Source organism: Podarcis bocagei (assembly GCF_964188305.1).
Source record: "Podarcis bocagei genome assembly, chromosome: 12".
In the NCBI taxonomy this organism is placed as follows: Eukaryota; Metazoa; Chordata; class Lepidosauria; order Squamata; family Lacertidae; genus Podarcis; species Podarcis bocagei.
The window spans coordinates 17,591,214-17,613,283 of NC_138137.1; the positions used below are offsets into that span (position 1 = coordinate 17,591,214).

Here is a 22,070-nt window from a genome sequence, read left to right on the forward strand (position 1 = left end):
GCAGGTGGGGAGGGTGGAGCGCTCTGCATGCGCTCAGGGGCGCACTGCCGCGTTGGTGGGCTGCCAAGAGCTCCAAGCAGCCGCCTTCCTCCTCCTCCCGCTGCGAGGTTGAGGCTTCACATTAATTGTTCAAAAGCATGCCAAATGCAAACTTTGACCTTTCAATAAAAAGTGGTTTGTATCATTGAAAGTTCTGTTATTGTGTTTTTCTTTTAAGACAAAAGCGGTTAATGTACGGATTGTTCTTTCCTAAACGAAAACCTCGGTATTCAGGTTAAATTGCCGTGTTGGCACTTTGCGATAAATAAGCGTGTTTTGGGTTGCGGTTTGGGCACTTGGGTCTCTAAAAAGTTCGCCATCACTGCCCTATGCTATGTAGTTTATATCCAGGTTCCTGCATATACAATTAAAAAATCAAACGTTAATGAGATTAAGCCCCCAGCAAATTATTTGTCAAAATTACAAATACCCAAATACAGACGGTCATTTACCCTTGCTAGATTCAACGTGCTGCCATCTGCCTTATTGCAGGGCAGATTTAAGGGTAAACCATATGTGGAATGAGTCTGCCCCTGCGGCTTGATGGAGGTAGAAACTGTCTCTCATGCCTTGTTACACTGCCGTTTCTACGGGGATATACATTCGGTATTTATCACTCCTGTTATACAAAAATCTCCAAATGGGTCCGAACTTCAATGTCTAAAACTCCTGGTAGAGGACAAGGATCTAGAAATCACGCTAAGGGTGGCCAAATTCTGTGCGACTGCCATAAAACTTACTAACAAAATGATTAAGGTTTTAAATGACAATTTTAAGTTATATTTTAGTGATCAAGATTTAATATATATATATTTAACTGCCACTATACCCAATTGCAATCCAATGTATTCCTGTTGTGTTTTATGATTTTTCTGATATTGTAAGTGAGCTGGAACTGGTCTGTGACCGTAATAATAAAATTCAATTCAATTCAACATTAAGCAGTGCATCCAGGCCTGCTCTGTCAAGGATCAAACAATAACACCAGAGCCTGGTTGGCTTCTTCCTCGTTCTGACCTTGCCCTCTGGTTTTTGACCCATGTAAACAAATAGGCTTGGACCCATCGAAGTGGAATCATCTCCCGCGAAATGTCTAACTGCTTCTGCAGATATTACAAAATATACACGGATACCTGCTTCCTTTGGGTGCCTGTGAGAACCTTCCACCCCTTTGGCTCAAGAGTACAGGCTTTTCACATCCCTACCTGGATCTTTGCCTTAGGTCTACCTGGATCTGTGCATAATGCTTCCTGCATCTTGGTCCTCCCTTTGCCTTCGATCCCTCATCACACACAGATTGGGTTTCTAGGATTATGTTTTTGACACAAGGTGAAAAGGGATGACCACTTACAAATGTTGCACATGGCTGCTCTCAGACCACAGGATAAGAACGCTACTACAAATTTATTTATTTAATGTTATTGTTGTGTTCCAGGCACTTAGTGGGAGGAGTGTTTCTATTCTTCCCAGTGCTCCACAGGCAGAACTATCCCGCTATACCCTACAAGCTTTGCCAGGGATGACACATTTAAGATGTGTACGATTTTTGCTCTCACTTTCCTGCTTAGTGCCTCCTTCTATTCAATATGAAAATATTCTCATTTCCTTCTTTTGGCTCTCCTGTGGATTCTTGATGCAGCTGATGGCCTCAGGTCAGAATGTGTCCCTGACAATAAATAACTACATCTGCTTTTCAGCAACCCTTCTCTAATGCAAAAAGAAATTAACAACTACACACAAATATATATAGCTTTATATCCTGCAGGGACAAGCTGATTATCCTCAATTAGAGAAAAATAAATTAGAGTATACAATTTGCACTGCTAAACCTCCATAAAGGAGAAACTTTCATTATCCTCTGAGGGTCAAGAGAGCCCTTAGGGTACTAATGAAGAATTTGCAACTAAAAGCAATAGGATTAACATAACAGACCTCTGTGATCAATAGCTGCTGCATCAAGAATGATTTCCAAAGGAGCACTAAAGGCAACTGATGGCAAACTTGTGGATTATTGGCAAAGACCTCTTCCCTTTCAGACAATGCCCTGCTGGGGGGGGGGGGCGACCAGGCTGCTCGCTATCTACTGTGCATTAGAGAAAGTTAAGAAACGATTTGACATTTTCATAAGCCAGGTCATCAGGAATGACAGGAAACACAGGCAACTGGTTGCACAATTGGCCTGAAACTTTTGTCATGTCCACAGGGAAACTTGTGCAAAGAAATGCACAGGCTAGAGATACAGGCTATATACCTGTACCTAGTTTTGAGTCTGGGATCTGTTCTGGAGCCCTGGATGCTAGACGAAAGGGACACTCGACAAAGCACCACTCTGCACATGTGCGATTTTGCGCTTCTGCGCATGCGTGAAGCACATTTAGTGCATGCGTGAAGCGTGATTTAGTGCTTCTGCACATGCAGGAGCAGCAAACCCGGAAGTAACCCATTCTGGTACTTCTGTGTTTGCCACGGACGTTCCACGAAATGGATGCTAAACAGGGCGGACTCACAATGAGGTACTACTGTACTGCCTTCACATGTCTCCTTTCAGGTGTTACAAATAAACTACACCAGCTGGGATGCAGGACACACCTACCCTGGCTGGTTTTTGCATAAGATCAAAAACACACAACAACAACAATCCAGAGTGTTCTCCTCTTCTGCAGTTAAGAAGTAAGGAGTTCATGATACCTTGCCAACTGCTTGTGCCTCACTTAGGAAGCTCTGCACTGTCACTGCAAGAGTACTGGCTTTTGCAAACTTGTGTATCAACTCCCTGCTAGCAGATGATTCCTGGTGTACAATGACTGCAGACAATTTAAGGCAAGATAACGCAGCTGAAACATATGAGGCAAACATGAAATGGAAGGAAGGGCTTGGTGATCCGACAGGCAGCTTGCACCATAGGTTGGCTTTGATTTTAATGTGTTTATTTTGGGTTTAATTTCAAACTTGGATATTGATCTGAAGGTTTGGATGATTACTCCCGATCTTCCTTACAGCACATTCTGCCTCAATTACTTTCCATAAGGGAAACAACAAGCAATATTCAGTGGCTCGCTGTGTAAACCCTGCTAAAACTAGAGGAAGAAGGGGGACTTAGCTGTTGAACATGCTTTAATGTACATCAGTGGAAATGTACATCATTCTCAAGAGACACACACATGTGTAAGTTGCTCCTAAAAGAAGGACGTCCAAAGTATTCTGCAGCCTTACCACAGATCTCTGAGAGCATGGAGAGGTAAAGTGGAGATCTCCACTGGGCTAAAGGGACCTGTTTTACGCATCTTTACTCCATGCCATTTACATATAAGAAAGAAAAGGGGAAGAAATGATGTCTATGCATTCACCTCCCTAGACATTAATGCATATATGAATCCATTCAGAATCTGCACTAATACAAAATCATATCCCAATGCTACTGCGGTCAAGAGGTCAATGAGGCAGCCATGAAGCAGGGCTGCCACACGTCCGGAATTTCCTGGACATATCTGGGATTTGTCCTTCGGAAATAGCGTCTGGGTGGAATTTCCAAAGTCAGTTGGAACAACTCTCCCCACCCCCCAAAAAAAAGAAATGAAAAAGAAAAGCTCAACAACTTTTGCGTCCAGATTTTCACTTTTTGAAATATGGCAACCCTACGTTAAAGCTATGGTTTTCCCGGTAGTGATGTAGGGAAGTGAGAGCTGGACCATAAAGAAGGCTGATTGCCGAAGAATTGATGCTTTCGAATTATGGTGCTGGAGGAGACTCTTGAGAGTCCCATGGACTGCAAGAAGATCAAACCTCTCCATTCTGAAGGAAATCAGCCCTGAGTGCTCACTGGAAGGACAGATCGTGAAGCTGAGGCTCCAATACTTTGGCCACCTCATGAGAAGAGAAGACTCCCTGGAAAAGACCCTGATGTTGGGGAAGATGGAGGGCACAAGGAGGAGGGGACGACAGAGGACGAGATGGTTGGACAGTGTTCTCGATGCTACCAACATGAGTTTGACCAAACTGCAGTAGGCAGTGGAAGACAGGAGTGCCTGGCGTGCTCTGGTCCATGGGGTCACGAAGAGTCGGACGCGACTAAACGACTAAACAACAACAACATGAAGGGAAGTGGTGAATTGCAGTCTGAGAGCAGCTTAGTCTTTCCTTCAGTGACAAGTTGCTCAGGCTTAGGAGCTACCTAAGGAGCAAACCATAAGACCTAGTGGAACACCTATTGGTTCCTTGTCACATGATCCCTTTACCTACAATACCGCCCTCTGGCTATCTGCAGTGGCAACGCTGATTGACCTCACAAGCACCATAATCTGCACCTCAGACCATCTAAATAAGACGTGTTGCTTGAAGGTTCTGAGGTGGGCTATCAGCCTGGGATTCTCTTCTTGGGGGTAGTGCTAAATCGCCAAACAAGGGGTGAGGAAGGTTTCCAAGTAGAGATGCTCTTTAATTTGCAATCCCAGTTCCCCGGCTGCATACTATTCAATCTCGGTCTCAACTGGAAATACTTTCCTATTATTTTAGCTCCAACTCGAGAAAAGAACATTGCCTTTCTGTTTGTGCATGCATGCTTCTAACGTCTATAAAATCCTGGATCTTAGAACAATGGGGGGGAAAGCTACACAGCTGTAACCCATCAACATAGTCCATTCTTAAGCATATCTAGAGAGCATGATTAATGTTTAGTTTGATTGGTATGTAGGCCACACTGTGGGTTTGTTTGTGTGTAGTATGTGACTGGAGAAGAGACAGCAGGAATAAAGATAGAATATATATATATATTTTCTATAAAGAACAAAGGCTTCAAGGGAGAAAGATACATCCGGAAGGAAATGTCTGATGGCACTGAAAGGATGACTCATTCTAGAGACAGATGGATTTAGATATATAGATAAGACAGTACATGCTGAGACAGAAGCACCGAGATACACATCATCATACATACATAAAGCAGCGATGGGGGGAAGAAGCCACACCTTTCTGCAGTTAACGAGTCTCCTTGCCTGCCTTCCTGCCCTTGTCTAGAATGTAAACTCTCCATGGAAGTGAATGTTAAGAATTTTAATGAAGTGTACACTTTAAACGTATTAAACTGAATTATGCAGGAAAACAGCAGGACAGCAACAGATGTAGAGATCTGAGGGTGACATGCTTAGTTTCACTTGATGAATGTTTGTTTTGTTGTTCTGAAAAATTAATGTAATTAAATATTTAAAGAGAACAAGCAACACTTAAATTGACTTGGGATGGATTCCTTTCTTCCAAGTACACTTAAAAAATAAATATCTCAGCCGCATTTAAATGGTTGCGGGGGCTTGATCTTGAACCGTCCATTGTTACACTGCAAACATCGCGGTACTGTTGCAGAGAGTAGTTTGAATGTTTGGTGACGCCGTTGCCATTTTTAGTTTTTGCCAAAGTAACAGAGAGAAGAGGATATTCACTGCCTCCCGTTTTGCAGAAATAAAATCAGGAGTTTTCAATTTTTGGTGTGTGTGTGTGTACATGTACCATGGGCATTCATTCATTCATTCATTTTACTTTTTGTGTTTTATTCATTTTATATACAAACTTTACAACAGAAGACTTTAAAAACAAAATAAACCAAAATACAAGCAAGAACATGACTCACATGTTTTCATTTGTACCAAATTCTTCTCAGATTTCCTAATTTTACTGTTAGTCTGCTTCTTTTGACTCCTTGTTCTTGACCTCTTAAATCACATACATATCCTTAACAATTTTTCCAAATACTGCCCTATACCTCCCTCCCCCTATGCTCGTTACTTTCCTTCATCCTTCTCTACATTGTTTCTCGTTGTGTTGACAGAGGTTTGTATTTGTTGTTCCATAGATGTTATGATATCGTCTTATATCCTTGTGGACTTTAACTATTTAACTTTAACTATTTGAGCTCCAAAACCAAATCTTTTCATATATTCCTTTAACCACTCCAACTCTTTGTGAATTTTTTTTATTAGAACAGCCTCTGGTTGTTGCCGTTAGTTTTGCCATCTCAGCAAATTCACAGATTTTTACTCGCCATTCTGATATTTCTGGTATTTTTTCTGTTTTCCCATTTTTTGCCACTAATAACCTAGCCACCGCAGTTGTGTAGAGGATGATATTCCTTTTATCCTTGGGGATATCACTGGATATTAAGCCCAGCAAATATGCTTCCGGTTTTTGGAAACTGAACTCTTAAATATCTTCTTGAACTCTTCATACCATGGACATTTATTTACCATAAGTACTGCTGAAATAATACTCAAAAATCAAAGCAAGCACAGTCAAGTGAATAGGACTTCAAGTCATTGAATCCTGTTTAGGGAAGTTTTTTAATGACTGATGATTTAATGTATTTTTAATTTCCTGTTGGAAGCTGCCCAGAGTGGCTGGGGAAACCCAGCCAGATGGGTGGGGTATAAGTAATACATTATTATTATTATTATTATTATTATTATTATTATTATTATTATTATTAGTTTGTAGACCCAACTGGTTTGAGCAAGTCCTCCAAACCAGGACTGAACACGAATATCAAACCATGATTTGAAGTCCTGGTTTGGAGATCTCAGTCAAACCATAGTTTCCCACTTCAACTATAATGACAAATGAGCTACACTCTTTCCCATGTCTTCTTTCAGATCTAAGTTCCTTTCAAGGTTCAGATTAATTCTACTGGATCTGACTTTTATACAGATCCCTTGGGAAAGTCTCTGTGTATGCGCTCTCTCTCTCTTTCTGGGGAATGATCTGAGAAAGAGAAGTGACCAGAGAGGGTGGTACTTTTGATACTCACTCAAAAAATGCAAATATGAAGAAGAGTTTGGATTTGAATTTGATATCCCACTTTATCACTGGTTGCCAGCTTGTATAGCCAACCACAAGTGAAAGGTAATATTTTAAATGTATCAGCGACAGATAGTAGAAAGGGACTAACTTGAAATCATATATATTAAATATCCAACAGCTGATAAAAATAATAATGCTTAGGATGCTATGATAAGTGAGATGAAGAGTATCATTGGAAAGAATGTTTCTTATCCTATCCTTTCATTCTGGGAGAGCCTGATTTGGGGAGATTTCCCCCATCCCTAGCAGCCTCCTGTGTCCCATCCTATTGTTCAGGAGGAACCCCCCAAACCACTAGAGAAGCTTTCTGGGAGCGCAGGTGAGGAAGAAGAAGAAGAAGAAGAAGAAGAAGAAGAAGAAGAAGAAGAGGAGGAGGAGGAGGAGTTTGGACTTGATATTCCGCCTTTCATTCCCCTTAAGGAGTCTCAAAGCAGCTAACATTCTCCTTTCCCTTCCTCCCCCACAACAAACACTCTGTGAGGTGAGTGAAGCTGAGAGACTTCAGAGAAATGTGACTAGCACAAGGTCAAAAGCTGGTACCACTGCCATAGACATCTGCTGATGGAAAGCTCTTTGATCCAGTGAAGGGTTCTGTCAGGTGGAGTTTTGTGTTTGGGCCATAGCTGTCAACTTTCCCCTTTTCTTGCGAAGAATCCTATTCGGAATAAGGGAATTTCCCTTAAAAAAAGGAAAACATTGACAACTATGGTTTGGGCTCCCCCTCCCCCAAACACCCTTTCCCCTGCAGCTTCCCGCCACTTTCCCTGCAGTTACAAAGTGTGACCCAACTCCCTAGAGAAGATAAAGGATATAGGGGCTGGCAGAGATGAGTGGATTAAGGAAAGTCCCCTCTGCCCCCTTTCTACTCACAGAAGCCTCCACTGGAAAGAAATGTGCTGTGGGGTACCAGCACTCACAGCCAAAAGTGGGGCTGTTCCTTTGAAGGGGAAATAAAATTACACAGATGCACAACACAATCCAGCTATTTCCTTCTTCTTCTTGGCAGCTGATAAGATCACAAAGAGAGCAGCATATTGCATCTTTATACAACAGCGCTTGGGGAAAGAGGCACAACGGATTTGGAGATTACCCAAAATAGTACACAAGAGGTTAAGCAGATGGATTAGCTTCCCTTAATGCGTCCTATTTGATAGACCAGGGTGCTTTGTGGGACCGAGAGAGATTTCACTCAACAGACTCTGGATAGTAGGGGGAAATGAGCACCTGCTCCTTGAGGAACACGTTGAAAATTAGATTATAGATTGCAAATCAAATAGAGTTGCAGCCACTGTTAACTTCATTGTCTCCATCTCTTGCTTTCCATCCCACATTTTTCTCTTCTTACTCTCAGAGACATGGTCCTTTACAGGGAATCCTTATATTTGCTACCTGATTAAGGATACTGCCTTTTCAACCCTGGTATCTTCTTGTATCCTAGGAAACATCAATCTTTCCCTGGCGTACTGTTGTTTTGGCACTGCTTTCCCCAACAGCACACTCAGGGACAGCAGAGAGAGATGGCCATCTCAGGCGGCAGATGCTGAGAGGCGATGTGATGGTAATAGTGTTTCAGGACCATTGTGCTCCTTGAAATAGCCTGTTGTGCTACATAGCTGAGGACAGATCACTTGAGAGACCTCCTTATCCCTTATACACCCAGGGCACTGCATTCTACTGGATAATTTTTCCTTAAAGTCCCCAAAATATCAGAAGTCTGCTCCACAGCAACTTGTCTCTGTTCTATGGAACAGCATTCCTGTGGAGATACAACGTGTGCCTACTATATTCAGTTTCCTGAAATAAATTGAATACATTTTTATTTTGACAATCTTTTGTAGCTGCAGAAAAAGTCTCCACCGTAGGTATTAATGTTGTATAGTTTCAACCCCCTTCTTCCCAATGTTCTTTCGTACTGCTTTTTAAACCATCTTAGCTATTTTTATGATAGGTCTATAAATTGCAAAAAGGTATAATAATGATAATGATAAATTGGAAAAGGTATAATCATGACAATGATAATAATTTGTTATTTATGCCCTGCCCATCTGGCTGGGTTTCCCCAGCCACTCTGGACGGCTCCCAACAAAATATTAAAAACATTAAAAACTTTCCTAAACAGGGCTGCCTTCAGATGTCTTCAGATAGTTGCTTATTTCATTGACATCTGATGGGAGGGCATTCCACAGGACGGGTGCCACTACCGAGAAGGCCCTCTACCTGAGTCCCTTTAGCCTCGCTTCTCACAGTGAGGGAACCGCCAGAAGGCCCTCGGAGCAGGACAGCAGTGTCCGGGGCTGAACGATGGGGGTGGAGACGCTCCTTCAGGTATACAAGACCGTGGCCGTTTAGGGCTTTAAAGGTCAGCACCAACACTTTGAATTATGCTCGGAAACGTACTGGGAGCCAATGTAGGTCTTTCAGGACTGGTGTTATGTGGTCTCGGCGGCCACTCCCAGATAGTGATAGGTCCACTCTGATTGTTCTCTGAGGGGCATGATAGGGGCACTGATCCCACTCCCATTTCACTCCAGAAATGAAGAACCTGGATGTTCTTAATTGAACGTCATCGGAAAGTTTTGCAAAGTAATAAAGCCTTTGACTACGGTCTCAAGTGAACTGCTATGCAGAACAGAAGTGCTTAATATTGCTCACTTCCCTGGTAGTTACTGGGGTGGGGGAAACTGAGAATGTTCTTGTTGGACACTCTAGCCAGCCTTCACTGAACATGCTTGGCAGAATATAGAAATGCTAGGAAACATGGCAGCACACCTTCCTATGTTGCAGCATCTCCAAATACTGCTGCACATGCTTGTAGCACAATCTAGTAGTTTATTCTGAAAATGTAGGGCAAATCAAGTGTCCAGGGCTGTATCCAATGCTAGCTATACTCAGAGTAGATTGACTGAAATCAATAGAGCTGACTAACTTTGGAGCATTAATTGCAATCGGTCTACTCTAATACTTAGTAAGTGTGCTTAGGTTTCTGCAACATATATGCGCAACCACACAGAAAGAAATAATAATAATAATGTGGTGGAATAAGCAAATGCTATAAGCAGGAATCCTAAGATAATGCTACTATTCAGTAACAGGAAGAAAACACAGAGAAATGTATCTCCAAATAAATGCATCCCTCTTGCTCTTCCAAGCGATCAGGCAAACATTGCAAAAGAAGGCAGGAAATAAAGAATGGACAGTTAGAACAAAATAGCCTGATACACAAGCTTTGAAATATGAGCTGTTAGTTTTGACAAGAAAAGGTTAATGAGCTGAATGGATTAACTATTTTTTTAAGGAAACGATTCTGTGCAGAATGCTTACAACTATTCAGAATGGGGGCTAGCCAAGGGTAAGATGCCTTTTCAGGGGGGTGGGGGATACGCAACACTAGTGAGGAAAATATAATAATTATAACCCTCAGATTGGGATTTTCACTCCATCGAAACCTCTTAATTTTTCTGCATTAAATCGAGCATGCTAAAACACCGAGGCCATCCAAGACCACACAATTACAAAATGGTAATAATTGCAATATTGATAAAATCTGATAACATGAAGAACAATGCGGGTGGGGCGGGGTTTCCCTTATATAAACACAGGAACTGGAAATGTCTGACCGGTTCACAGGACTGCTAAAACAATTTCTTGCCTTCACCGCTGGCCAATATCCTAAACATTTTCCCCCTAAGGTGCACTGAAGTCAATAATTAATGTAGCCATTAGCTTACAGACAGGAAGGAACTTAGACACTTACTGAAGACATGAAAATTAAACCAATTTTTCTATACTTTGGCTAGGAGTCACCAGCTCACTCGGTAATGGAATTCTGAAGCGCTGCAGCCCACCCTATGACTTGTTCCCACACAATTTATGCTAAGATAGCAACCACGAAATCATTTCAACCTTTGGTTGATTTTCATGATGTGTATTTTATACGAGAAGGCAAAAGAAGTTGGAAACCGCCAGCAATCCCCAACATGTGTTGCCTTTAACTTGCCGCTTCTGCGAAGAGCTGATCTTTCAGTATGGCAGCTCCTCTGCTTTCGGAACTGGTCCTGCCAGAGATCTCCTCAGTCGTTATTCCTTCCATGCCAAAGGCTACTTTTCATTTGCGAAAGAGTGGCCATGCTTCGACAAAGGCCTTTCACTGCATAAGTGTGTTTCTGCAGGTTATCGGCATTTCCTATGGCGTGGGTTAAACCACAGTGGGTTAAACCACTTGCTGATCAGAAGGTCGGCGGTTCGAATCCCCGCGACGGGGTGAGCTCCCATTGCTCAGTCCCAGCTCCTGCCAACCTAGCAGTTCGAAAGCACGTTAAAGTGCAAGTAGATAAATAGGTATTGCTCCGGTGGGAAGGTAAATGGCGTTTCCGTGCGCTGCTCTGGTTCACCAGAAGCGGCTTAGTCATGCTGGCCACATGACTGCTGTCTGCGGACAAACGCCGGCTCCCTCGGCCCATAGAGTGAGATGAGCGCCGGTCAGGGGTCCCTTTACCTTTACTATGGCGCTGAGTGGTTCAGCATTTCAGCCAGCCATATGACGAAATCCTATGATTGGGACCACAGGCACCCAGTCGAAAGATCGCAGCTGCAAACATTCAGTGCATAAGCAGAATTTGAGCTGGATAGTGCAAAACGGGTGCTTTGAAAAACTCCCAACCATACCTTTTGGGGTGTTGCTCATGGCTGCTTGCAGTTAATGCATTCCTGTTCTCCGCTGCTTGATTAAAAAGAAGGAAGATGCCTGTCCTTCCAGTCAATGATCTATCTTGGCAATGAAAATGTTTTACCACAGAGAGATAAGGCAAGGGGTCTCCCCCTGGCCGTCTTGGCAACAGGATTGCGTTCTCTCCACCCTCCGCAAAATGTGCTAACATTGTGGTGTCCTTTGGACTCCTCAAAAACCACCAAAAGTAGAGCGCTGGTGCCATAGCTGTCAGCTTACAAATTTGAAAATAAGGGACCAGCAGCCTCAAAAATAAGGGATCAGCAGCCAAAATAAGGGAATTTCCCAGCACAGGTATGTTCAACTTCTGAGCCCCTCCAAGCCAAAGGCAGAAAGCCCAGCCAACAGCCAAACGAAGCCTCAAGCGGTGGTTCCCACAGCACAGCAACCCAGCAAAGGGGATGCAGCAAGGAAAACCACCGTCATCTCTCCGCTGGGAAGCGCTGAGCAAAGGCGAGTCCCCAGGCAACGCGGCCGATTTAATCGGCACAAGGCATGCAAGCTCCACCCCCCAGTCGTTCTTAGACTCCTTGTTGGGTGAGCAATGCAGCCAAGCAACACAGTTGGAGCCTCCCTCCTCCCTGGCCAGCAGGAAGGGAGGGAGAGGAGCTGCTTCCTTTGAAACCCGGGAAATTTAAGGGACATCATCAATAAGGGACAGCAGCGGGACACAGCGCTGGGATAAGGGACTTTCCCACCAAATAAGGGGCGGTTGACAGCTATGGCTGGTGCTGATGGGAGAATAATGTGCTCATGAAAATTGAAAGACTGTACGAAGGGCCCTGCTGGACCGCATCAAAGCGCCCAGCCAGATGCTTGTGAGAAAGCCACACGCAGGACATGAACGCAACAGCACTCTCTTGCTTGTGACTCCCAGCAACTGAAATTCAGAAGTGTACTGGCTCTGCTACTGGAGGTAATAGGATATAGGACCATCAAGACAAGCATTCATTACATTATTATTATTAAAAAGATGTTTAAAATAGTCATTCCCAAGAGGCCTGAAGCATTTCTTTTGGGGATACAGGGGCAGAGGTTCCAAAAGAGATGGTTACGCTGTTTATGTATGCTACTACCATAGCCAGAATCCTGTATCCGCAGAAGTGGAAAGAAGTCCCAACGAAAGAAGAATGGATTTTATAGTTAATGGACTATGCAGAGATGGCAAAGTTGACAGCATAAAAATAAGAGATCAAAAAGACGAGAACTTTGTCGAAGAGTGGAGGTTCTTTTTGGACTATTTGAGGGAGGGGGGAACTATAGATAAATGAAATCATGAGCAGGAATTGAAGAGCAGGCCAGAGAAGGAGAATAAAGAAATGATTGTGATCTAAGTTATAATACAATAATAAAAAAAGAAACAGCAGTTATGGCAGCAGGTAAAAGATTCCATGACAGAAACATCACGGACATATGGATGAGAAGTCAAAATGTATTATATTGAAAGTACACTGAATAATGTCAAATTTTGTGTAAAACAAACAAACAACTAATAAAAACCATTCTAAAAAAGACTAGTGGTCACTGATAGGTACATCATACAAAAAATTATACATTCCCATTTTAAACTCACACATCTTGATGGGCAGCACGTCTTGTGGTACCAAATTCCATAGTGTAACTATGCACTGAGTGAAGTTATTTCCCCCTGAATTTTCCAACATTCAGCTTCTATGGATCACCCTAGCTTCGGAGTGTGTGTGTGTGTGTGTGTGTGCCCTTCCCTTTTCTACTCAGTGCTAGTGAATCCTCAACTATTGCAAACTTTTCAGCACTGGGATGGTGGTTCATTTCACACTTTCTTGCCCTCGCCCTTGATGGATCTCATCTATATTTCGAGGAAAAAGCTGCAGAGCACCGTAGGAGACAGAGACTCCAGTAGCAAAATTATGCGTTGTGGAACATGCAACAAATAGTGGCCAAGGGGGATCTATTAACTAGCAATCAAAAGATAATTTAAAACATGGGAGAAGACAACAGGTGCCTAATGGATGGAGCACTGAAACATCTGGCAGAAACCTCTGGGTATAAAATGATACTGTTGTTCAGATAGCTTAATAAAAGGCCAAGCGCTTACTGTCTTCCAACTCTACAGGATGGCATGCTTTTGAAAAATAATAATTTATGCTGTAAAAATTATCTGCATTGCTGCTCAAGGGACTGAACTTACAATAGACTTAGTATGTAAATAATTCTGTCCAAGAACTGAGCCTTTCCATCACAGCTGCAGTTGACTTCCTGCAGGTTAGATGCACCCCCAGCAAGATCCATACCGTGCAACTGACTCATTTTCTCAGGCTTGAGTCTGGCACGGCACTGAAAATACTATAGATAAACTCGGGGATCATGTCACTGCAAGGCTGTGTCTTATCTTTAATAAAAAGGAATATTTCTTCCCACACGTGGCCACCAAAAAATCAACAGTTCCTTGCTGACTTTCAATTGCTACATATTCATTGACAAAGTCATGTCCTCATGGGACTGTTGGCTCTTCAAAGCTAAAGAGTTTGTGTTCACTTCGATTGATTATTGAAAAAAATATCATTACTTCAAAATAACTAGCCAAGTGAACACTTTGTTTTTGAAAGAGTGAGAGAGAGACAGAGAGGTGCAGAGAAGAGAGCTATTTCTTTTTGCAGTGGAAAGCCAATTAAAATGGCTCCAATATGGAAACTTCTGAAAAGTGTCATACTTCTTTTTAACTTTAATTATTCACATTCCTTTGAACCTTCAAGGAAAGGTTTTGTTCTAATCTAGGGAGAGTGCTGGGGAAATGTTATAACTTAAGCAATACTCTAATACGAAGACTAATGTAGGAGGTGGAGGGGGGAAGGAAGATTGATAATAATAAAAAAAGATGACTCAATATGACGTAGCTGATTTACAGTGTCAGGGGACATTCACGGAGAGCCATTAGGAGCTCTTTGAAAAGAAAATCTAAGTCATATTTGAACTTCAAAAGATCATGCAATCTGGGAAATATCATCCAGTTTCTGATTGTAAATATTTTATAACTAAAGCTCTATTAACTCCTCAGTGCTTTAAATCCAAAATGTTTTAAAATGACTTGAAAGCCTGAGGAGAATACAAGAGAAGAAGAAGAAGAAAAAAACACACACGGAATAAAATGAGATGATGGCAGCAGAAGCTTCATGTTAAAAATGAAGTAATTACCTTCAGTACAAAATGTTCACAGACAACACTGTCTGAATGGGGTGTACTTGCAGCAATTTCTGACACCCTTTTTATCCTCACCAATACACTAAGCAGGGAAAACACTGGCATTTTATTCAACCAGTTTACCTCATGCATGCCCTGTCATAGCTTCCATGATACATGCCTGTGATGTCATCAATACATGCCTGTGATGTCATCGATACATGCCTGTGATGTCATCGTGCCATCCAACAGTGTCAGGGCATGTCATCAAAAGTTGCAGTGACACCACCACCCCGGTTTACATATTTCACATAGTTATATACTACTTAATACCAAAACCAACACTCTTAATACCAATAATAACACTCTTTGCACAGGCCACAGGGCAGCTTACAATAAAAAGAAGTAAAAAACAAACAAACATAAAATCCAATTTAAAAAACCTTCAATCCATCAAAACACCCACAACAACAGAGGCGTCATCTTCTTAAGAGGATTGAGGGGACCCGGGTGCAATGCCATGTGACACAGGGACGCCATGCACGTGATGTCCCACAACACCCTGATATTGCGCATGCGATGCTGCGAGGAGCCAGGGGGCGGAGCCAAATGCCTCCTAAATAGTGACACTACCATCCAGAAACAATCACCCCAGCCTTAAGCAGCCAGGTGCAATCTTGGGGTACCACGTTAGAGGAGTCTATGTGCAAGTATCTGTCCAGAAGCCAAGGGTGGAGCAGATGGGCCATACAGCTTCCCTCAGCTGCCTGGGGAGGGCCACCTTAGTAGACCCACATCTCAAGTGGCCCTCCACCCCTGGCACAACCCTGCTTAAGTGTCAGCCCTCCATCTGGAGGCTGATAATGGATATATACCCAATGCTTGTGCCAAAGCCCACCAACATCTGTAATCAATAAAAGCTGTGGCCAATTTCAAATCCCTGCCTGGTTTGTTTACTCCTGCCGTTGCCTTGGTTTCACCCTCTGGGAGGGCAGGGTGGTGGAAACTAATTGGCAGCCAGTGCATTCGGGACACAATCAGTGTAATATACTCAAAATTATGAGCAACCTGTAAACTGAATTCTGCACCAATAGGGAGATTACAGCTAGCCCAAACTTCCCCGTTCCATACAATCTGCAGTTACAAATGGAACTGCATGCATGTATTGGGAGAGCAATTGAATAACACAACTGCGATGCTGCACAAGGGAAACACACCTACAACACAATGGGAATGAACCAATTTGCCGATTTGACTGGCAAAGAGTTTAGGCAGAAAATGCTTAGTTCCAGTGCTGAGAAGGTGCCAGCACTGAATAATGTTCCTGGCAAAACTTGAGATCACTGAATTGGAAGTATGTTTTTATTTTATTTTTAAGAATGTTTTAATCTGTTTCTGCTTTGCTTTTGATTTGAAATTGTATGTCTGTTTATAGCCCTGGGCTCCTTGAGGAGGAAGGGTAGGATATAAGCAATAATAATAATAATAATAATAATAATAATAATAATAATAATAATTTATTTCTTATACCTCACCCATCACACTGGGTTACCCCAGCCACTCTGGGTGGCTTCCAACAAAATATAAAGGAACAAAACAGAACCTCAAACATTTTTAAAAGCTTGTCAAAACAGGGCTGCTTTCAGAGGTCTACAAAAAGTTTTGCTTTTTACATCTGATGGGAGGGTGCTCTATAGGTTCCCTGTAACTTCACTTTTCGCAGTAATGGAACCGCCAGAATGCCCTCGGAACTGGCTGAACGTAACCCATGTGTAAGCTGTGGGTTTTAAAGTATTATGATGCATAATGGGTATGGATAGAGGATAAACTGTTAGATATGTCAGAATATGGAAGAAAACTACCTCCAGGAAAGAGTACTGGTAGGATGTCCTTCATGGTAATTCTTCCTAATGTATCGCTATTAAACAGCAATCTGAACAGCTAGGGTGAGAGGCAGGAAGAGAGAAATGTGCCAAAAAAAAAAAAAAAAAAGATTCTTGTTTCTAAGGGTAAGAAAATAAAAAAAATAAGATGCTACTAGTACAGAACTTCCTAGTAAATCTTCTGGCAGGATATTAAGTTTTATTTCAGTTACTCTTTCTAAGGAAATATATTGCTCTTAAGTGTGTAATTTCCCATTTTGAAGCTATTTCTTAGGAACAATAATTAAAGCAGAAGAAGGCATTAAGAGGCCTAAGAGAAATATTCAAGCTTATGAAAGAACATGAAGCAAAATTAAATGTCCAAAACCGGATGAGATGGATTTTCAATATCAATACCAAAAGGGCCTCGTTGAGGGCATGATATGGATAAACATAGCAATTCCCATTCAATTTAAATACAGGTTGTTGTTGTTTTAAAAAAGGAAGGTATATTTGGTGCTGCTTATTATTGTCCCTCCAGTTTCTCATATTTTGAGAGCGATCAAAGCCAAAAAGCAAAATGAACTTTGGGAGAAACTGTCCGCCGTGAGGGGAATGAGTCAAATCCACTACTGGAAAGGTTACATGTTTCCATTAAAAGGCTCGTTAGCAAGTAGGAGAGGAAACCTGGAATAAACAAGATGTTTCCCCAAACATGAAATCTGCTCCATTCTGTACAGACTCTTCTAACAGTCCGCTAGGAATTCAGGTGAAAAGTGTGAAGCAACTGTATTTAACCTCTGACTCATTGGTAAATCTTTTCTCGCAGCCAGACAGCTGGTCAGTATATCAGCTAATATCTAAAAACTGATATATATCTGTATTATTATTATTTACACACACATATCCCTCTGTCTCATGCTCTCAAGTTTCTGAATTTCCTACTTAAATTCATAAAGAGGTCACAGCAATAACTAGAGCCCATTTTCCCTTTCATGCCAATTATTGCGGCACTGGGAGGATAATTTTCAGACTCTGATTGTGCCTTTCCAAATACACTGGGAGACTTGATTCTCTTTGCCTCGCCATGCGGGAAGATCAGTAATTGCCTGGAGGTGGATAAAGCATAATGCTTCTATCTTTGCTGAGAGGCATAAATCCAGGTTTATTACAGAGATGTATAAATTGAGTAGAAGCTGTGAGGGGAAACTACATGAATATAAAGAAACTTCTACTTAACCTTTTCCCCTCCCTCTCGTCTTGGAGGAAGTAAAGGACAAGCTAAACCCACCAACAGGGAATGGAGCAATTTATAACTTTTCACTGTATCTTAAATATTATTATTTCTTTTGTTCCGTCTTTCTTTCTTTATTTCCTTGCTATGTGAGCTCTTAAGGAGTATAATAACCAATACAGTACAACTGTCTCAAAGATGTATTTTGACAGCACCCTGCTTAGGTAATTACACCCAAATGCTCGCCCTATACAAATCAATGAAATGGTGATAATTCCCAATCAATCATATTTACAGATCCGCAATTCTCTCTTACAAGGCTAGAGGGAGTTCACTGAGTCACTTACCAGGGGATTTTTAGAATACAACAATATCCCACTGAGAAGCATATCTGAGGGTGAAGAAAGCAGAAAGCTACTGGATAAATTAGAATTCAAAAACGGGGTTTGATTTCTACCATGTACACATATGCAATCAATCCAATCTGTGATCATTAAAATCAAATTCTACCAGGCAGCATATAAGCACATTTGTAATTTAAATATACCATGTAATTGAGGTGCAGTTTTCTCTTGTTTTCATACCCTTATTTTCCTAATGACAGACGGCTAATGTAACTGCTTTAAAATATTTTCTACATAAGCATCTCAGAGCACCCAGACACACCTATATGGGGAAGAGAGATAAGCATTTAATAAGGGAATCTTGAAATGTAATGTTCCTTTTTGCAAAACAGACAGAAAGGTGCCATCAGGAAGATTAGCTGGAGGGTACATTAAAAAGCCAAGTTTATCTACTTACACTTATACAGTATATATCCTCATTCAAATTTCTCCTTTTGTGAGAAAGCTCTTCACAAATGCCTCTTCTCCACTGACACTAGAGGGTAAAAAACTACAGCAAGGCTGCTATTTTTCTGCACCAGCTTTTTATATTATTACTCATTTAGATACTTTTATACTGACTTTTCACTTCCAGACTGGATATGCCCAAGGTAACTTGCGGAACAAAATGAAAACCTAGCCACAACATCAATAAAAATGCCATGCATCTAGATCAAATACAAAAAGGAGGCAAGAAAAACTTAAGAGACTTGATCTAAGCGGAAGAAAACATATGAAGCAGATAAATGAGAGGACTTCCGGGTTGGCGCGGACAGCTAATGGCGGATTCCCTCCGAGCTCTGGAGGGAATCGGCTCCGCTGGGGACGGGTCCTGCCGCGACGGCGACGCGGGGACCCTCAAAAACCTCAGGCGCGGATGCCTGAGGACCTGGTGACTCGGTGGGCACCTTAAGCGCCCTCCCCGACCCACGAAGAGCCTTTTTAAAGGCTACAGAGAGGATACGGAGAGTAGCATGGTGCTGAGAGTAGACCGCTACCCCAGCGGAGCGAAGCCGTGTGCCATGGCTGAAGAGCACTGACTTGTTTCCTTAAATTCGGACCTGAAAAGAAGCAACCCGTGAGTAGAGGATTTGGACTTTAAAATAAATTATTTTTGAATTTGATACGACCGGGGGATGTGTCAAAAGGAAGTCCGCACCCCCCTTCCTGCAGAAGATTTAAAGCAACGGCAGAGAACTAAGCTGGAGAGCCTACCCTTTTGGGGTGAGTTAATAAGACATTAACTTTCACGATTTGACAAAACAAGTTTTGAGCTGGAGTGCAAGAGTGGAATTTTAGAAGATTTTCTTTTTGTCGTGTGTAACCCCCCCTCCCGGGCCCGGGAGCGTCCTGCCTCTGAGTCTGCTGAAGAGGAAAGGAGTTTGACAGCTGTCAAAACTGTCAAACGGGCAATTTAAAGTAAAAAATCCTTTTAACCTAAGATCCCTCTGGACTAAAAGTGATACAATTGAACTAAAGTTGTTGGAAACAAAGAAACTAACGAGGCAGAGGGCTGTTGGAAAAGGATTACTAAGTATCAGATTCCCTCTAGGGGGATTTCTGAGACATTACAATGGCAGTGGATGGAAAGTTACTAGCGGAGCTAGAAAAAACATTTTATCTGGTTGGAATTTTACAAGAGCAGAGTCTGACTATGAACAAACAGCTCATGACCTTGACTTCTGGAATAAACAGCTCTGCTGAATGTACTGAGGATTTGAATAAGAAAGAACCCACAGCTGAACTGGAAGAGATATCTCAAGAATTGAAGACTAAACAAGGAGAGGAGGAAGTACAGATGGATAGTACCAACCAGGAAGCGACACTAGTGGAGCATAAACAAGAAGACTCTTGGATAACATGGATTACAAATCTGCGAAAGATGAGAAAGATGAAGGAGGAGGCCTCTAGAGCACTTGGAATACAGGAACTTAAAATAAAGAAGAAATATGACTGGGGCCTCCATCTCAAAGATGAAGGGTTTGTGAACCTTTTGCAGCAATGGTTTTCAAGCTCTCTTGTGGAAAGAAGATTTGGTTTGAATGAGACAGAACTTCCTCGAGTTTTACTGACCAACATAAAGGACTACCAACAAGACCGGCGGAGAGGGACTGAAAGAGATTTGAAGGCCTCGGACGTGAGGAACCCAGGCTAAGAACTGTTATTATGGACTTATATTTGGGAAGGGACGCAAACCGGGGATGGAAGGGGGGGGGAGAACAGAATTTCAATAACACTCATGAATTTTCGGTTTAATTAATATGTATTTTATCTAATATAAACTGGGAAATCGATGGAAGGGAACCTGAGTCCAACTTAGGAAAGAATCCAAATTTTTTATAAGAAGATTATACTAAGATGGTGAAGAGGAGAAATAATAATTTGCTGACATAATTATGGAAATTGGGATGCTTGAAGGGGTGTGGGGGGAAGTCAAGGAACAAGTTTATGAAAACAAGATTCTTGAAATTATGCATGTTTTTGTCTTTGTCCATTAGTGTGTGTTAGGTCTTTATAAAATCTGGAAAACTAATAAAAAATTTTTATATATATAAAAAAAAGATAAATGAGAGGACTGCCGTAGGAGAAATGGTGATAAAAAAACTGGGAAATTGGGGGACAGCCAAACCTCCTAAGAGAGGGAGTTCAGCTTCTTAGATGGGTGGTCTCTCCTAAACTCGTAGGATTAATTCAGAGGTGATCTGGGATCTTCCAGAAAAACCAGGGGACCTTTTTCTGCTTGCCCCCACTTCCCAAAGCACGCGCCTTATTAAATAGCGGTGGCAACAGCAGCTGCGATGGTAGAAAAGAAAATGGAATTATGGGAGATGTAGTTCTCCCAAGGGCTACAGCTTTTCAAGGGTTCTATTTTCCAAACGGTATGTTCATATGTTAATCAAAATGTTGGCATAATGGCTGGTGATTCAAAATGCTGATCATAGTGCTATGTGTTAAGTGCTGAGCTGCTGTTTATCCCCATTCTTCATCTAAGTACTGACTTGCTTAATAATGCTTATCCTTGTTGCCCATCAAAAGGCTGACCATTTAGGAATCCAATAGGATTGGAGCTTAGACCTGCAAGATATTTCCTGCTTGGCAGGGGGTTGGACTTGATGGCCCTTGTGGTCTCTTCCAACTCTATGATTCTATGTGGGGCATTGTCCCCACTGTTGGACACAGCTGTGAGGAGAAAGAGGGCTTGACTCCCATTCAGGGATTCCAAGGCCTTGCTAGGAATAGGATAGAAATTTCATTCACAATTCACAGCAAAATTACCAAACTGACAGTTCTTGAAATAATATGCAAACTGAAAAAAACCAGACATCCTTCAAAATTTCCACTCTGGGAGTTTTGCAATGCAGTTCTCCAGTCAAGGAATGTGTGTGCAAAAATGCATATAGAATGTGCATAAAAATGTATATATATTTGCAACAATAATATAGAAAAGTGCATTACAGAAAATTGCTTACAAAATTTGCATTTCAGGCAAAATACACTAATGCATATATTAGGAGAAAATTGCACTAAAATACTGATAAATTTTCATGAGCTCTTTTTGAAAGAAAGAAAGAAAGAAGAAAGAAAAAAGAAAGAAAGAAAGAAAGAAAGAAAGAAAGAAAGAAAGAAAGAAAGAAAACCCATGTAGAAACCCATGCAGATGTAAAGACAAGATTGGGGAAAAAATGAGAAAGAGAGAAATCATAATTTGACAGATTCATTTGTCCTTATTCCTTCCTTGCCTCCACTCTAGAGTTCCTGTTCAGAAGCCAAAACTTGGAAGTTGAGTTCCCTGCACTCACTCCCAGTTCTCCAAAAGCTAAAGG

The 22,070-nt window shown here is 41.8% G+C and overlaps 1 protein-coding gene across 9 annotated transcripts in view; it reads right to left on the reverse strand.

The window, feature by feature from the left end:
* RBMS3 (RNA binding motif single stranded interacting protein 3) overlaps positions 1-22,070 on the reverse strand; it is a gene marked incomplete at its 3' end in the record, with an annotated part of 773,357 nt that overhangs the window by 118,673 nt on the left and 632,614 nt on the right. The window lies entirely within an intron of this gene.